The following is an 18,525-nucleotide window of genomic DNA, read 5'->3' on the forward strand; positions in this document are numbered from 1 at the left end:
GACCAAATCCGGATTAAGTGCAATTGAGGCCTGAAAATTGACCATTTGGGCAGCAGTTAGTGTTTAGGCCATAACTCACTCAAAACAGGTCCAATTGACCTGAAATTTTGACCATGAATAGCTAAGACCCATATCTACAAGTCTTCTGAAGACATGAAAGCCCAAAAATGAACATAAGCAAGCCAAAAAGCTTGCACAATTTCGGGTCCAAAAACTGGCCGAACCTAAAATGACCTAAAATGACCAATTTTGGCGCAATTTAACCAGCAATAGTAAAATGATCATTACTTGGTCTACATAACTCAGAATGATCTGAAATTTTGCCCCCCGTTCCATAAGACATATATCTACAAGTTTGTAGTTTTGACCAAAACCCAAAAACTGAGGGAACTAGGTCGTTCGGCTAGGTCAAACTAGTATCCCAGAATCCAGCAAATTGCAAGAAAATGCAGTATACACGGAAATGAACTTGGTAACATGTACCAACCCTAAATGTAACACCCCCGTTTACATAGCCTGGTAGATTTCACTGTTCCGGTGACCGGTGTCGGTCCGGACAGTTAAGGGGAATAGAACTACACTTAAGACAACTAGATAAGCCACAAATACAAATAATTAGTAATGTTCAATTAGTTAAGTATAAATAAGAAAAACAGAACAAAAGAAGTTAAACGAGCCGAGAGTCACAGCGATGGGTGACCTTCTCGGGAATGACTGCGAAGTCATTTTAAAGTCAAATTTCGAACCGTAAAAGGTGACGCTGCGGTCCTTAGGACCCTTATGGACACAGTGGAAAAGAGAAAATCTCGAAAAAGAACTGCTAAGTCAGTCAAATAATTAGGTCAGGGAACCGAAAGAAATATGGAATTATTTGCAAACCGGGATGAACCGGCGAGGGGCAATTTGGTCAATTGACCCCGAGAGCTAACTCCTGACCTAACTGTCAAATAAAATCGGAGAAAAGAAAATTTCAGAATCAAGAATTAAATTAAAGAACTAATAGAAAAATAGAAAAAAAATACTTAAAATATTTATTTAATTGGGATTTTTGAGTCTTCCATAAGGATAAATAAAAGAAAGGGAAAAAAAAAATCAAAAGTCCTTCTTCTCAAAGGACGTCTCCCATTTCTCTCTCCCTCTCCATTGTTAAAACTCCATGGAAGTTTATTCTCAAGCTTCATACACCACAATTTAACCATAAATTCCCCTACAGTCCTTAAGTAAATCTTACCCCTAGACCTAGATGAACACTTTGGGAGCAAGAAGGAAAAGAAAACTTGGAGAATTGAAGAATTAGGAAATCTACAAATTGAGGTAAGTGCAATTTCAAGTTTAGATTTGTATTGAATTCATGAATTTAAGTTTATGTGTGATGGAATTGCATTAGAAATAAAGGAAAACATGCTTAAATAAGGGAAGAGAGAATGAGGCAGCCATGAAACCTTAAGGTTTTGATGGTATTTAGTTAGGTTAAATATGAAATCTTGGTGAGTAGATGTTAGATATGTGAATTGTATAATTAGATTACATGAATTGTGAAGATTGGACAAACTTAGGGTTTTGGACATTAGGGTTTGGAGACCAAAAATGTGAAAAACTTGTAAATGGTGTTTTTGACCTAATGTAAAGTGAGAAATAGTCATTTGTGACCTAATTAAATGTGTTAGAAGTGTTGGAATCAAAAGCCAATTCATATTGGCTATGAAGCATGACCAAAAACCTATTTTGAGGTACCAAAAAGAAAATTTTACAAGTCCAATGGATATGGGAACAATTGGGGATGAAAATAGGCACTAAATGACACAATTTTCATTTAGGAAGGCTGCCCAAAAAGTGACTAAAACCTAGTGAACAAAGTGGCCGAAGTCGAAAAATCGCAGGCTGCCACTGCACAAACTGACCAAATGAACAGTAATTGTTCATTTGGTCATAACTCGAGCTAGGAAGGACAAAATGACCTAAAATTTTACAAGTAATTAGATAAGATATAGATCTAAAACTTTCATGAAGAACACCATTTCAAATTATGCCATTAACCTAATCAAATGATTAAGCAAATTTGAGTTACTGAACCTGCAAAACTGCAGATTTCCATTTGAGCAGTAAAGTTCCAATGGCTATAACTCTCTCTAGAAAACTCCGATTTAGGTGATTCTTGAACCGATGGAAACCTAAGACGTAGTAGAATATTTCATATCAAGGAAATTAGACCAAGTTATGGACTCAACTTGATCAAATTATTGAATGAATTTGGGTCAAAAATCTGCCAGAACCTAAATTGCAGCATGAACAGTGCACGTGAACAGTAATTGTATTTTGGCTATAACTTGAGCTACAAAACTCCAATTGGGGTGATCCAAAAATGAGAATACACTTAAGACAATAAGGAACATTTTCCATGAAGGAAGTTTTGCCAAATTCCAACAGTAAAAGGGCCAATGAAACAGTGCAACTTAGGACTCCAAAACCGAAAATTGGCAATTTTGCCTAAAAGACCTAAGTTTTGAGAAAATGACCAAAATCAACAAGTTTAGTGACCAAAATGTGGTATGTGGGTGAATTTGGAATTCCCATACCTATTAAGCCTTAGAAGGTCAATAATTTGACTTGAATAGTGCAGTGAATAGTAACCCAAAACACAAAAATTTCGAGAACGTCGAATTTAACACGTTAGAACTAGGTGAATGTGAAGCTAAATTTATTTTAGATTTGTGTTAAGTTCTAGTACTGAAACATTGTAAAATTGTGTGTTTCAGTTGAAAAGAATATCAGGAAGGAACTCGAGGAACCGAGTCGAGGCTAAGGGACGACTCGCTTGAGGTTTGTGCACAACACTACTATGCCTTAAAAGTTATTGATAAAGCGAATGAAATATGCATTTTTACTCTTGCTTTGAATTGTTGAAAGTTTATTGTGATCTTATTCAGGATGTTTGATTTAAATTGTGAAAGTTATTGTGTATATTTGAAATGGAAATGTTTAGCGAATTGTTAAGATAAGTTTTGAAACCACAGTGTCATGACCATATATTTGAACACCTCACTAGCACGACTAGTGGGGGTAATTAGTTTCGAATTTTGATTCCTTCTCTGGAGAAGTGTTGAGGTGTGCCAGTAGAAGAGGATGTGAATGGATATCCATATATTTGAGCTAGCTAGCCTTGTGATGTGATTTCTCTTTAGCCTCTGGCTATTGAGGTTCTATTTGTTTCGAATGGCATGATTTAATTATGGGTTTTATTTTTGCATAAAGATTATTTTAGTATGTTGTGCACCACTGAGGCCTAGTACTCAGCGATAGCTTTTATTGTTGTCGCAGATATAGAGACTAGAGGAGCAGCAGACTGAGCTGCTAAAGATTGAGGGTCATTCAGCGTAAAGTCTTCGGGTATAATTTATACCCTAATTATAAATATTTCTTTTGATGTATATATTGCACATAAATGTATGGACATGTAAAAATGGTCTTGAGCAGTTTGTATAAAATTTGTATAAAATTGTAATATATATAGTGGATTTGAAATTTGAAAGTTGATAAATGTGTTGAGAAATTGATTGAGATTGAGTATGAAATTGAAGCAGTTGTTGAGAAAAATTTTTAGAAGTGCTTTTTATAGGTATTTGAAGAACTGTTTTCTCAAAATACAGAGGGAACTCTGTCAAAATTTTTATAAAATTTATGGAAAAATAAAATGGGCTAAAATTTCCAACTAGCTTTCAACTTAATTACATGTTTAAAATACTTATTAGAAATGCTCACCACTTATTAAAAATAAGAAAATTGTTTTAAAATCCCTTGTAGGTTACTTAATGAGTTATCAGTAGGTGAAGTTCGGTAGTTCATTAGGTATTCTACGGGATCATGTTATGCCTTACAGAGGGGTAAGGTGTGACATGTTTTAGTGGTATCAGAGCACATTTTTGAAGTATGTTTTAACTTATGAATTTGTGTCTTTCTTTGTTAAGTACAACTGCTCAATGTCCATTTTTGTTACATGCAGTGCATTACATCATGAATATGAACTAACGGAGGGAAATCTCCATGTGTTACTTGTTCAGGAGATACCCTACTCGGTATTATGGAAGAAGCGGTCGCTCGTTGAGCGATGCGTTGAAGCCGAGCAAAAGGAAGCCCGGATTACCGAATGTTAGTGGGTCAGCAGCACCAGCTCCACAAATGCCGCAGTTCCCTGCACAGTTTGCACAGCAGATGGCTGCAATGTTTCAACAAATGGCTTGGGTTATGCCTGTTCAAGCTCCACCCCAACCACCAGTGGCACAACCATTGCCTCCAGCCAGACAGTATGATAAATTATTAAAGTATGGGGCTACAGAATTTAAGGGTACAGTGGACCCTTTAGAGGCAGAGCAATGGCTTGAAAGAATGGACAGAGTATTTAAGAAGCTGCACTGCCAAGATGAATTGAAGTTTGAATACTGCGTGCGCTCGCAGGGATGCGTATGATTGGTGGAAGACCATGCCCCACAGCTTGGCTGAACCACCAGTGCTAACCTGGGATGACTTCATCAGAGAGTTCAGACAGAAATACATCCCAGATGTATACGTTAATTAGAAGTTACAAGAGTTTCTAAGTCTAAAACAAGGCAATAGATCAGTGGCAGAGTATGAGAGGGAGTTCTCCCACATGAGTCACTATGCGGGGAGTCTCCTCACTACCAGCAAGGCAAGGTGCAAGAGATTTGAGATGGGTTTGAAGCCCAGCATAAGAATGCAAGTTGTGGGATTTCGACACAGCAACTTCTCAGAGCTTATATCTCAAGCACTTGAACTGGAGAGAATTGAATCAGAAGCAACCCCAGTGAAAGAAAAATCAGAAAAAGCTGAGAAATCAGAGAAAGACAAGGGGGAAAAATCCGTTGAACAGAGTTCTGGTGCTACCTCTGGAAAGAAGAAGAAGTTTAGTGGACCCAGCAGGGGTCAAGGTGGAAGATTTGGTAGAGGCAGATTTTCTGGACAGAGACCCCCTAGGTCTAGTCAGCAGTCAAGCAGGGTTCACATTCTACCCGCCCCTGTGAGACTTGTGGCAAGGTTCATGGAGGGGAATGCTATTGGGCCACTGGAGCCTGCTTTAACTGTGGAGGCAAGGGTCATTTAGCAAGAGACTGCACTAGTGCTCCGTCTTCGAGATATGGTCCAACTCCTACTACTGCCGAGGGATCTATTCAGAGTCCTTCTCCCAGAGGTTCACAGTCAGTTGGTAGAGGAAGAGGCAGAGGTAGAGGCATTGCTTCAGGCAGTCAGGGCACAGTTGGTCAGTCAAGACAAGGAAGTGCTTCAACCAGAATCTACACAATGAGACAGCGAGAAGAGGCTGAGACTTCTGATGTGGTAGCTAGTACATTCTCTATCTCTAATCAAGAAGTATTTGTATTGTTTGATCCGGGTTCAACTCATTCATATGTTAGTGCTAGCATAGTCAGTTCACTTGCTGTTCCATGTGTGCAAATGGGTTTTGAAGTGCTAGTAACTAGTCCGTTAGGACAAGAGGTGCGGGTCAACAGAATTTATAGGGACTGTCCTTTGGTGATCCAAGGACATGTTTTCCTGTCAGACTTGATTGAAATGCCCTTCAGAGTGTATGATATCATCTTGGGCATGGATTGGTTAGCCAGGCATCACACCATGATTGACTGTAGACTGAAGATAGTCACTTTTGGTCTCCCTTTGTACAGTGATGTGCTAATACATGGGGAGAGGCATTTACTGCCATCAAACATCATTTCGGCTGCACTAGCCAGAAGAATGATCAGAAAGGGGTGTGAAGCATACTTGGCACATGTAATAGACACCCAAGTGGGGAGTCCAACACTGAAAGACATCCTTACTGTATGTGACTTTCCGGATGTATTTCCTGATGAATTGCCAGGATTACCTCCAGAAAGAGAGGTGCAGTTTGAAATTAATGATATGCCTGGTGTGGACCCAATCTCAATAACACCATATAGAATGGCACCAGCAGAATTGAAAGAGTTGAAAGTGCAATTGCAAGAATTGCTTGACAAGGGCTTTATCTGCCCTAGTGTGTCACCTTGGGGAGCGCCAGTGTTATTTGTAAAGAAGAAAGATGGCACTCTCCGCTTGTGTATTGATTAGCGGCAGTTGAACAAGGTGACAATAAAGAATAGATATCCATTGCCCTGCATTGATGACTTGTTTGATCAGTTGAGGGGTGCAGCTGTGTTCTCCAAAATTAACCTAAGATCAGGTTATTATCAGCTGAAAGTACAAGAGCAAAGTATTCCTAAAACTGCCTTCAGAACCCGCTATGGCCATTATGAGTTTTTGGTTATGCCATTCGGGTTAACTAATGCTCCGGCTGCTTTTATGGATCTGATGAACACTTTCTTCAGACCATACCTCGACCAGTTTGTTGTGGTATTCATTGATGATATATTGGTCTATTCGAGGAATGCAGAAGAGCATGATAGACATCTACGAATTGTACTGCAGACTTTGAGGGAGAAACAACTATATGCCAAATTGTCGAAGTGTGAATTTTGGCTAAAGGAGATATCTTTCTTGGGGCTTGTAGTATCAGAAGAGGGCATTAAGGTAGATCCAAGTAAGATTGAAGCTGTCCTTAATTGGAGGCCACCCAGAAATGTCACAGAAATTCGTAGTTTTCTGGGTTTAGCTGGATACTACCGTAGATTTGTGAAGGGATTCTCCATGTTGGCATCTCCATTGACCAGGCTGCTTAGAAAAGATGTAAAATTTCAATGGACGGATAAATGCCAACAGAGTTTTGATGAATTGAAGAAATGTTTGACTGAAGCTCCAGTCCTGACTTTACCTACTCCGGGTAAAGAATACACAGTATATAGTGATGCTTCTCACAATGGGTTAGGCTGTGTATTGATGCAAGATCGAAATGTCATTGCCTATGCATCACGCCAGCTGAAACCACATGAGAGGAACTATCCAACACATAATTTGGAGCTTGCAGCTATTGTGTTTGCTCTTAAGATCTAGAGAAACTATTTGTATGGGGAAAAGTGTTACAACTATACAGATCATAAGAGTTTGAAGTATTTGGGCACCCAGAAAGAGCTGAATTTGAGACAGAGGAGATGGTTAGAGTTGATAAAAGACTACGATTGTCTGATAGACTATCAGCCAGGGAAAGCTAATGTTGTGGCTGATGCCTTAAGTTGCAAGACTATGGCAAGTCTACAGGTTACTCCTTTGTCTTTGGTATATGAGTTAAGATCATTGCATGCCAGCTTAGAGATTAATGACGATGGGCAGACAGCAGTTGCATGGCATGTACAACCAGTGTTGATTGAACAGATTGGAATGGCTGCTCAGAATGATCAGAAGTATCAGAAGCTGTTAGAAGAAGTTCGGCAGGGCAAGAAACCAGAATTCTCAATCAGAGATGATGGTCTACTGCTACACCAGGGCAGAATATGTGTTCCTAATGATGTTGAATTGAGGAAGATTATTTTGAAGGAAGCACATGAATCTCCTTTTGCCATGCACCCTGGTGGCACAAAAATGTATAGAGGGCTAAAGGAGCATTACTGGTGGATGGGTATGAAAAGAGATGTGGCAGAGTTTGTATCCAAATGCCTAACTTGTCAGCAAGTAAAGGCAGAGCATCAAGTACCCACTGGGTTGTTACATCCACTACCAGTACCAGAATGGAAATGGGAGAGAATAACAATGGATTTTGTGATGGGACTTCCGAGGACACAGAAGAGTCATGATGCAGTATGGCTCATTGTTGACAGACTGACCAAGTCTGCTCATTTTCTGCTAGTCCGGATGGACTACAGTTTAGAAAAATTGGCTAAGTTGTACATTGATGAGATTGTGAGACTGCATAGAGTGCTAGTATCCAATCGTATCAAATAGAGATCCTAGGTTCACTTCTAGATTCTGGGGTAGTTTTCAGAAAGCCCTAGGAACTAGATTGAACTTCAGTACTGCATTCCACCCACGCATGCATGGCCATGCGAGAGGGTAATTCAGATCTTGGAGGACATGCTACGGGCTTGTGTGATTGAGTTTGAGGGCAGTTGGGATACACACTTTCCTTTGATTGAGTTTGCTTACAGCAACAACTACCAATCAAGCATTGGGATGCCTCCATATGAAGCTTTGTATGGCAGAAAATGTAGAACCCTATTGTGTTGGGATGACGTGGGTGAAAGAAAGATGATTGGACCCGAAATTGTTCAACAAACTGAAGAGAAAATCAGGGTGTTTCGAGATCGACTTAAGACTGCATCAAACCATCAGAAGTCCTACATTAATCTGAAAAGAAGGGATATTGTGTATATAGTGGGTGAGAAAGTTTTCCTCAAGGTTTCTCCTTGGAAGAGAATTATGAGATTCGGCAGAAAGGGGAAACTGAGTCCTCGTTTCATTGGGCCATATGAGGTTCTGGAAAGAGTGGGTCCTTTGGTATATCGGTTGGCACTACCTCCAGAGTTGGAGAAGATACATAATGTCTTCCATGGGTCTATGTTGAGGAGGTACCGATCAGACCCATCTCATGTACTGCCAGTAGAGGAAATTGAAGTGAATCCAGACCTCACATATGAAGAAGAACCCATAGAGATTCTGGCTTATGAGGTGAAGCAGCTACGGAACAAGCAGATATTGTTGGTAAAAGTGCTGTGGAACCATCATTCGGGCCAGGAGGCTACTTGCGAACGAGAGGAGGACATGAGGAGACAGCACCCACATCTGTTCAGAGATTGATACCAAGTAAAATTTCGAGACGAAATTTATTTTAAGGGGGGGAGAATTGTAACACCCCCGTTTACATAGCCTGGTAGATTTCACTATTCCGGTGACGGGTGTCGGTCCGGACAGTTAAGGGGATTAGAACCACACTTAAGACAACTAGATAAGCCACAAATACAAATAATTAGTAATGTTCAATTAGTTAAGTATAAATATGAAAAACAGAACAAAAGAAGTTAAACGAGCCGAGAGTCACAGCGATGGGTGACCTTCTCAGGAATGACTGCGAAGTCATTTTAAACTCAAATTTCGAACCATAAAAAGTGACGCTGCGGTCCTTAGGACCCTTATGGACACAGTGGAAAAGAGAAAATCACGAAAAAGAACTATTAAGTCAGTCAAATAATTAGGTCAGGGAACCGAAAGAAATATGGAATTATTTACAAACCGGGATGAACCGGCGAGGGGCAATTTGGTCAATTGACCCCGAGAGCTGACTCCTGACCTAACTGTCAAATAAAATCGGAGAAAAGAAAATTTCAAAATCGAGAATTAAATTAAAGAACTAATAGAAAAATAGAAAAAAAATACTTAAAATATTTATTTAATAGGGATTTTTGAGTCTTCCATAAGGATAAATAAAAGAAAAGAAAAAAAAAATCAAAAGTCCTTCTTCTCAAAGGACGTCTCCCATTTCTCTCTCCCTCTCCATTGTTAAAACTCCATGGAAGCTTATTCTCAAGCTTCATACACCACAATTTAACCATAAATTCCCCTAAAGTCCTTAAGTAAATCTTACCCCTAGACCTAGAGGAACACTTTGGGAGCAAGAAGGAAAAGAAAACCTGGAGAATTGAAGAATTAGGAAATCTACAAATTGAGGTAAGTGCAATTTCAAGTTTAGATTTTTATTGAATTCATGAATTTAAGTTTATGTGTGATGAAATTGCATTAGAAATAAAGGAAATCATGCTTAAATAAGGGAAGAGAGAATGAGGCAGCCATGAAACCTTAAGGTTTTGATGGTATTTAGTTAGGTTAAACATGAAATCTTGGTGAGTAGATGTTAGATATGTGAATTGTATAATTAGATTACATGAATTGTGAGGATTAGACAAACTTAGGGTTTTGGACATTAGGGTTTGGAGACCAAAAATTTGAGAAACTTGTAAATGGTGTTTTTGACCTAATGTAAAGTTAGAAATGGTCATTTGTGACCTAATTAAATGTGTTAGAAGTGTTGGAATCAAAAGCCAATTCGTATTGGCTATGAAGCATGACCAAAAACCTACTTTGAGGGACAAAAAATGAAATTTTACAAGTCCAATGGATATGGGACCAATTTGGGATGAAACTAGGCACTAAATGACACAATTTTTATTTAGGAAACCTGCCCAAAAAGTGACTAAAACCTAGTGAACAAAGTGGTCGAAGTCGGAAAATCGCAGGCTGCCACTGCACAAACTGACCAAATGAACAGTAATTGTTCATTTAGTCATAACTCGAGCTAGGAAGGTCAAAATGACCTGAAATTTTACCAGTAATTAGATCAGATATAGATATAAAACTTTCATGAAGAACACTAACCCAAATTATGCCATTAACCTAATCAAATGATAGAGCAAAGTTGAGTTACTGAACCTGGAAAACTGTAGATTTCCATTTGAGCAGTAAAGTTCCAATGGCTATAACTCTCTCTAGAAAACTCTGATTTAGGCGATTCTTGAACCGATTGAAACCTAAGACGTAGTAGAATATTTCGAATGAAGGAAATTAGACCCAATTATGGACTTAACTTGATCAAATTATTGAATGAAGTTGGATCAAAAATCTGCTAGAACCTAAATTGTAGCATGAACAGTGCACGTGAACAGTAATTGTATTTTGGCTATAACTTGAGCTACAAAACTCCAATTGGGGTGATCCAAAAATAAGAATACACTTAAGACAATAAGGAACATTTTCTATGAAGGAAGTTTTGCAAAATTCCAACAGTAAAAGGGCCAATGAAATAGTGCAACTTAGGACTCCAAAACCGAAAATTGGCAATTTTGCCTAAAAGACTAAAGTTTTGAGAAAATGACCAAAACCAACAAGTTTAGTGACCAAAATGTGGTATGTGGGTGAATTTGGAATTTCCATACCTATTAAGCCTTAGAAAGTCAACAATTTGACTTGAATAGTGTAGTGAATAGTAACCCGAAACACAAAAATTTCGAGAACGTCGAATTTAACACGTTAAAACTAGGTGAATGTGAAGCTAAATTTATTTTATATTTGTGTTAAGTTCTAGTACTGAAACATTGTAAAATTGTGTGTTTCAGTTGAAAAAAATATCGGAAAGAAACCCAAGGAACCGAGTCGAGGCTAAGGGACGAGTCGCTTGAGGTTTGTGCACAACACTACTATGCCTTAAAAGTTATTGATAAAGTGAATGAAATATGCATTTTTACTCTTGCTTTGAATTGTTGAAAGTTTATTGTGATATTATTCAGGATGTTTAATTTAAATTGTGAAAGTTATTGTGTATATTTGAAATGGCAATGTTTAGCAAATTGTTAAGATAAGTTTTGAAACCACAATGTCATGACCATATATTTGAACACCTCACTAGCACGACTAGTGGGGGTAATTAGTTTCGAATTTTGATTCCTTCTCTGGATAAGTTTTGAGGTGTGCCAGTAGAAGAGGATGTGAATGGATATCCATATATTTGAGCTAGCCAGCCTTGTGATGTGATTTCTCTTTAGCCTCTGGTTATTGAGATTCTATTTGTTTCGAATGGCATGATTTAACTGTGGGTTTTATGAAATGTGTTTTGATACTTTGAAATGAACGTGGTTTGCATTAAAATCTCATAATTCATGTTTTGTGTTTAATGCTCATGTTTAGTCAAATTTTTTAATAAATGTGATTTTATTTTTGCATAAAGATTATTTTAGTATGTTGTGCACCACTGAGTCCTAGTACTCAGCGATAGCTTTTATTGCTGTCACAGATACAGAGACTAGAGGAGCAGCAGACTGAGCTACAAACGATTGAGGATCATTTAGCCTAAAGTGTTCGGGTATAATTTATACCCTAATTGTAAATATTTCTTTTGATATATATATTGCACATAAATGTATGGGCATGTAAAAATGGGTCTTGAGCAGTTTGTATAAAATTTGTATAAAATTGAAATATATATAGTGGATTTGAAATTTGAAAGTTGATAAATGTGTTGAGAAATTGATTGAGATTGAGTATGAAATTGAAAATGTGTTGAGAAAGACTATCGAATGTGACATGTTAGTAACATTAAAACCTAAATTACCTAGAATGCACCGAGGGTCGACATATTAGGTTGATTAAGCAAATACTAGCATTAAGTGAATTACTTATCAAACATTATCGTTAGAGACAGTTTAATTAAGTACTGAAACACTTCAAATTGTGTTTCTCAGTTTGCAAAGACTCAGGAAAAGGGAAGGAAACACTGAGTCAAGGCCAAGAGACACTTATCAGAGGTTTGTGCACAACAGTTATTTCTTTTGAATTTTTTCAATTGAAACAAATTATGACTATTTGTATATTATTGTTTTCAATTATGGAAATGTGTTTGAATGGATACTTATTGCTTGAAAAGCATTGTAAATAGTTTGAAACTGTGGAAAAATTGATTTAGTGTGATTTGTGAAAATTTGAAGTTAATTATGAATTGTGTTGCCATTTTGTGAATGAATTTATGACTTTAGAAATTTATTGGATTCTCACGAATCATTTGAATAAAATGTTTGGAATTGATTTTGTGTTCACACTTAGCATGACAGTATCATATCATTCCTTCTCCATTTATGGGGTTGTGATCGTTTATTTTCCTTCTCCATTTATGGAGTCGTGATCGTTTATTTTTCTCCCTCTCTGGTTTACCAGTTGAGGTGATCGGATGAGTACTCATTATATAGCTAGCTCCCTTCCTCATTGATTTTGATTAGTGGGGTTGTGATTGCTTTGTCGTGGTGTACAATGCGGCATTGATCGGAAATTTTTGTCATGCCTTAAGTTGTGTATGAATTGGCAACACTGTGTTCGTAAATTATTTGACTAAATTGTGTTATTATGAGCTTCGATAATTTGTGAAATGGAGTTTAAATTCTTATTGACATTCACTATCTTTTGAATTTAACTACATTTTGATTACTGAGATTTATTGTGATATTGTGTTAAATTCCTTATGACGTTCATTGTCTTGAATTTAACGATGGTTTTACGTATCCATCATTTATATGATTTATGAACTGTGATTTAAAGTTGTATTTGGTTAATGTTGTGCACTACTGAGACATCGTCTCAGCGATAGCTTTTCATTGCTGTCAAAGGTACACAGACGGACAGGGCAGCAGACTAGGCTGCTAGTACATCCAGCGAGAGATTATCGGGTATAATGAGTATACCACATTTTGCATTTTGTACTGTAATGTATGACCACTGTATGTACATAGTGTTCTTGGTTTTGCGCATTTGTAAATTGAAATTGTACATTGAAGTTGTAAAATAATTATGAGTTATTTTGGCTTGAAAAAAATTGTATTATATTTCTTGTATCTCAGTCTTTGAAAAATCACTGTGGATTTGAGTTGAGAAATATGCTGTGTTAAGAAATATGTTGGAGTTGAGATTTAGAAATATATTGAAGTGCTTTTTACAGGTTTTCTGAAGAACTGTTCTATCCAAAATACAGATGGCACTCTGCCAAAATTTTTACAGAAATGCCAAATAATTCAAATGTATTAGTTCTATCACTTCAGTTCAAAAAGGTTTTTAACACTTGTAAATAGTGCTCACCATTGTAAAGGAAGCAAGAAAAGTTTTTAAAATCTCTTGTAGTGTATTTAATGGATTATCAGTAGACGGAGTTGGTAATTCATTAGGTATACTACGGGATCATGTTATGCCTTACAGAGGGGTAGGGTGTGACATGTTTTAGTGGTATCAGAGCAAAGTTTTTAAAATTGTGTTTTCACATGTTATTTGAATATTCTTTCTTCATAGTACAACTGCTCAATGTCATTGTTTGATACATACAGTACATTACATTATAAATATGCACTAACGGGAGGAAATCTCCTTGTGTTAATTGTTCGGGAGGTCTAAGATCCTCGAATTGACTATGGAAGAGGGTGATCGTTCAGTCGATCAATCTATTGAGGCTGAGGTGCAAGGGGATGCCCCAGGCCTACACAATGTCAGTGGTTCAAAGAAGACCAGCCTCTACAAGATCGCAGCTTCCTCGCTCGCTTAGCAGATGGCTGCAATGTTCCAATAAATGGCTAGTAATGTGCCTACTCAAGTCCCAATACAGACACCAGTGGTACAACCATAGTCTCCTACTAGGCAGTATGATAAATTGATGAAATATGGGGCTACAGAGTTCAAGGGGACAGTAGATCCTCTAGAGGCTGAATAGTGGTTAGAGAGGATGGATAGGGTATTCAAGAAGTTACATTGTACAGAGGATATCAGATTTGAATACTCAGTGTCTTTGCTACAGGGGGATGCTTATGACTGGTGGAAAACTATTCCCCACAGTCTAGCAGAACCTACAGTGCTAACATGGAATGACTTTCTCAGGGAATTTAGACAGAAATATGTCCCCGATGCTTATGTAGACCAGAAGCTACAAGAATTCCTAAGTCTGAAACAGGGGAGCAGATCAGTGGCAGAGTATGAAAGGGAATTTTATCGCCAGAGCCATTATGCAGTAAGTTTACTTGCTACCAGCAAGGAGAGATGCAAGAGGTTTGAAACCTGCTTGAAGCCCAATATCAGATTACAAGTGGTCAGATTGAAACACACTAACTTATCTAAACTTGTTTCTCAAGCCCTAGAGTTGGAAAGAATTGAGTCTAAAGCAGCTCCTGAGAAAAAGAAATCAGAGAAGACAGAGAAAGAGGGAAAATCAGTAGAACAGAGTTCTAGTGGTCCTACTGGAAAGAGGAAGTATCATGGGGGACATGGCAGAGGTGGCAAGAAGTCGGGTAGGGGAAGATATTCAGGACAGAAACCTCCTCTATCTGGTCAGCAGAGTACCAGAGGTTCCTACCCTTCCTGCCAATGTGAAACTTGTGGAAGATATCATGGTGGGATATGCTATAAGGCTATTGGAGCCTGTTATAACTGTGGAGGCACAGGACACTTTGCCAAGGACTACACCAGCAGTCGCAGAGTTGGACCACCTCCTACTACTGTAGAAGGGTCGGTTCAGAGCCCTGTCACCAGAAGTTCACAACCACCCAGCAGAGGTAGAGGGAGGGGTAGAGGTAGCCCAGTAGGCAGCCAAGGCATAGTAAAACATTCAGAGCAAGGTAGTGCTCCAGTCAGAATCTATGCAATGAGACAGAGAGAAGATGCCGAGACATCTGATGTTGTGGCTGGTACCTTCTCAACTTTTAATCAAGATGTGTTTGTGTTATTTGATCCGGGTTCTACCCATTCTTATGTGAGTGCTAGCATCATTGATTGCATTGTTGTTCCATGTACAAAAATGGACTTTGAGGTGCTAGCAACAAGTCCGCTAGGATAGGAGGTCAGGGTTAATAAAATGTATAGGGATTGTCCTTTGGTGATCCAAGGACACACTTTTCTGTCTGATTTCATTAAAATGCCCTTCAAAGATTATGATATCATCTTGGGCATGGATTGGTTAGCTAGGCATCATGCCATGATTGACTGTAGATTGAAGACAGTCACTTTTAGTCTCCCCCAGTACAGTGATGTGGTAATACATGGGAAAAGGCAGCTATTGCCATCAAACATCATTTCGGCTGCACTAGCCAGAAAAATGATCAGAAAGGGGTGTGAAGCATACTTCGCACATGTGGTAGACGCCTAAGTGGAGAGTCCAGCATTGAAAGACATCCCTACAGTACATGACTTTCCAGATGTGTTTTCTGATGAATTGCCAGGATTACCTCCGAAAAGAGAAGTGCAGTTTGAAATTAATGTTATGCCTGGTGTGGATCCAATCTCCATAACACCATACAGAATGTCACCAGCAAAGTTGAAGGAGTCTGAATACTTTTATGTTAGTGTTAGAATTATATGTTCTGTTGTTATTCCTTTATAGGGGAATAAATTTTGATGCATTAGTGATTAGTCCTTTAGGATAAGGATTGTGATAATAAGTGAAATTAGTTTGGAAGAGTTTATCGGCGAAAAGTATTTTCTGACACACAATAAATTATAAAGCTAATTAGCGAGCCTACTTAATGTAAGGCAAGAGGACGTAAAAGTAAGATGCAATAAAGGAATTGCTCTAGATGAGGGCAAGGATGTTACTATTAGTAATTGCTAATGGATATTGTAATTATAATAAGTTCGGATATTAGAGAATTCGAAAAGGATAAAAGATAGGAAAATTTGATCTATTGGAATGTATCGTAGTAACTATGCAATGTTCTTGATGTTTATACTGTAAGCTGCAGATTACAGTACTAACTTGAGATTATTATGTAGAGCTACGTACTACTCGATAGTACACCTAGATGATAATAGTTGCCAACGGCATCTGTTTTGGTATAGTTATGCCCGTACAAAATTTAATTGTTAGAAATAAGTTTGAAAATCCTACTTAGGGATCTAAAACTCAAAAGTTAGAATATCGAAAGGTTGTAGTTCAGTATAAAAGGAAGTAAGTTATAGAATATTGACAGATAAAAAGAGTTATGGAAGCAGAGATTTGAACAGTTGATTCATATATAATAAAGAAATGTTACGACTGTGAGGAAGACTATGGACTAGAATGGTTAGAGGACTAATGACTAGATGAATGATTCTAACATGATCTCAAGGGTCATTCAAGAAGGAACGTGAACCAAAATATTAGACAGCACAATAGTAAGAGGAGATTGGTGTTATACAAACAAATTAAGCGTTGCATTAGATTGTTAAAAGTCTTATACAAATTTGAGGAAAAGAAGATTATACGATCGTATAGAAAGGAAAAAAAATAAATGTATGACAATTGTAAGATGGCTATTGGGTAAAATTTCGTGGACGAAATTTATTTTAAGGGGGGGAGAATTGTAACACCCCTATGTTCGGTAGTACGTACTACTGTTCAGGTGACCAGTGTTGTCCGGACAGCTAGGATGCCTAGAACTACACTTCGATATGAGTGAGGAGACATAAAATAATGAAATACAAGAAAAACAAAGGAAAAATAATAGCAAAGAAATGTAACTAAGTTAAGCGAGCTGAAAATCCTAGCGATGGGTGACCGAACCGGGAAGTCATGGCACGGACCGTTGACTAGCCCTGGACCGTGGGGAACCATGGAAAATATTTTTTTGACTTAAAGAGACATCAATTGAAGTATAAATACCATAAGAAATATTAAATAAAAATTAATTAATTAGTACAAAGAAAAGTGAGAAATCGAAAAACGGACAAAACCCGGTGTTACCGAAAAATCGGGAATGCAACCCGAACAGGGGCATTGTGGTCATTTGACACCCCGAGTGGTCTTTTGACCTAAATTTCCATTAAAAATACATGATATTATATTTGTAAAATGTCATGAAAAATTAAATTAGTGGTACCTAATTCAGTTAGCAAAAATTAGGGACTTAATGTGGGAATGTGGAAAGTTTAACATTATTTATTATTAACCTATGTTAGTGGACCTCTAAGTAAATTATTATATACCATATAATACCCTAAGTGGACAGAAATGTCCACTAACATTCTGCAATTCATCTTCTCCACTTGAAAAATTCATTTGGAAGAATGAAAGCTCTTAAACCTCTCCCATGGCCGCACCATGCATGGAGCTCAAGTTCTCCATGATCAAGCCTTGATTTCTTGCAAGTGTCTTCATGAAAAATGATCCTCACACTATGGGCAGTAGATAGGCAGCAAGAAATGAAAGTTTTTGTAGAGTTTTGAAGAATTTCAAAAGTGGTAAGTTTGAGTTATTTATTATTGTTTTGTTAAAGTTTGTAAGAATGTTATGGGTGTTTGATTTATGGAGAGATTTTTGAGGTTTGATGTTGAATGAGGAAGTGTACTTTTGGTAGCCATGGAAACACCTTGAAGGCAGTTTATTTGTGCTTGTAAATGATGAATTAAATGATTGATTAAATGTATATTGTCTAGGAAATTGTTTGGGTGATGTATACTTAGTATATGTAAATGTAAAATGAAATTTAAAGCTTGGAAAGTAATGGAATGTAAGTGTACCATTGTGGCAGTTTGCTAACTCTTGAGGAATGCTGGAATTCATGCTTGGCTTATGGAATAATGATGTTAAAATGTGTTGGTTGTTATGACAGTTTGAGTGTATGTATGGTGGTGTGAAGTGGGACATGTAAATGAGCATGAATAGGTGATTGATTTGTTGTAAATTGGATTGAAAAATTCTGCACTTGTTGGTGCACATTGAATGTAATTGTAAGCTGCCAAAATGAATTATAATATGTTGTGAATTATGTTTAGGTCATGTTACAACCAGAATTGGCTTGAATGTTAAGTTTGGTAAGTGTTAAAAGTGATGCTGGATGTGTATGAAAGAAATGCAATAAGGTAGTTTGTGTTTTAGGCCTATAACTTTAAGTGTGTGGCTCCAATTGGTATGAGACCAATTGGAGGTGAAACTAGGCACAAAATGTGCCAACTTTCATACAGGAAGCTTGCCAAAATTCTACTTGCAAGGCCGCTTGAAAAATGACCAAATCCGGATTAAGTGCAATTGAGGCCTGAAAATTGACCATTTGGGCAGCAGTTAGTATTAGGCCATAACTCACTCAAAACATGTCCAATTGACCTGAA

The sequence above is a fragment of the Hevea brasiliensis genome, chromosome 10 (genome assembly GCF_030052815.1).
Source record: "Hevea brasiliensis isolate MT/VB/25A 57/8 chromosome 10, ASM3005281v1, whole genome shotgun sequence".
Taxonomy (NCBI): Eukaryota; Viridiplantae; Streptophyta; class Magnoliopsida; order Malpighiales; family Euphorbiaceae; genus Hevea; species Hevea brasiliensis.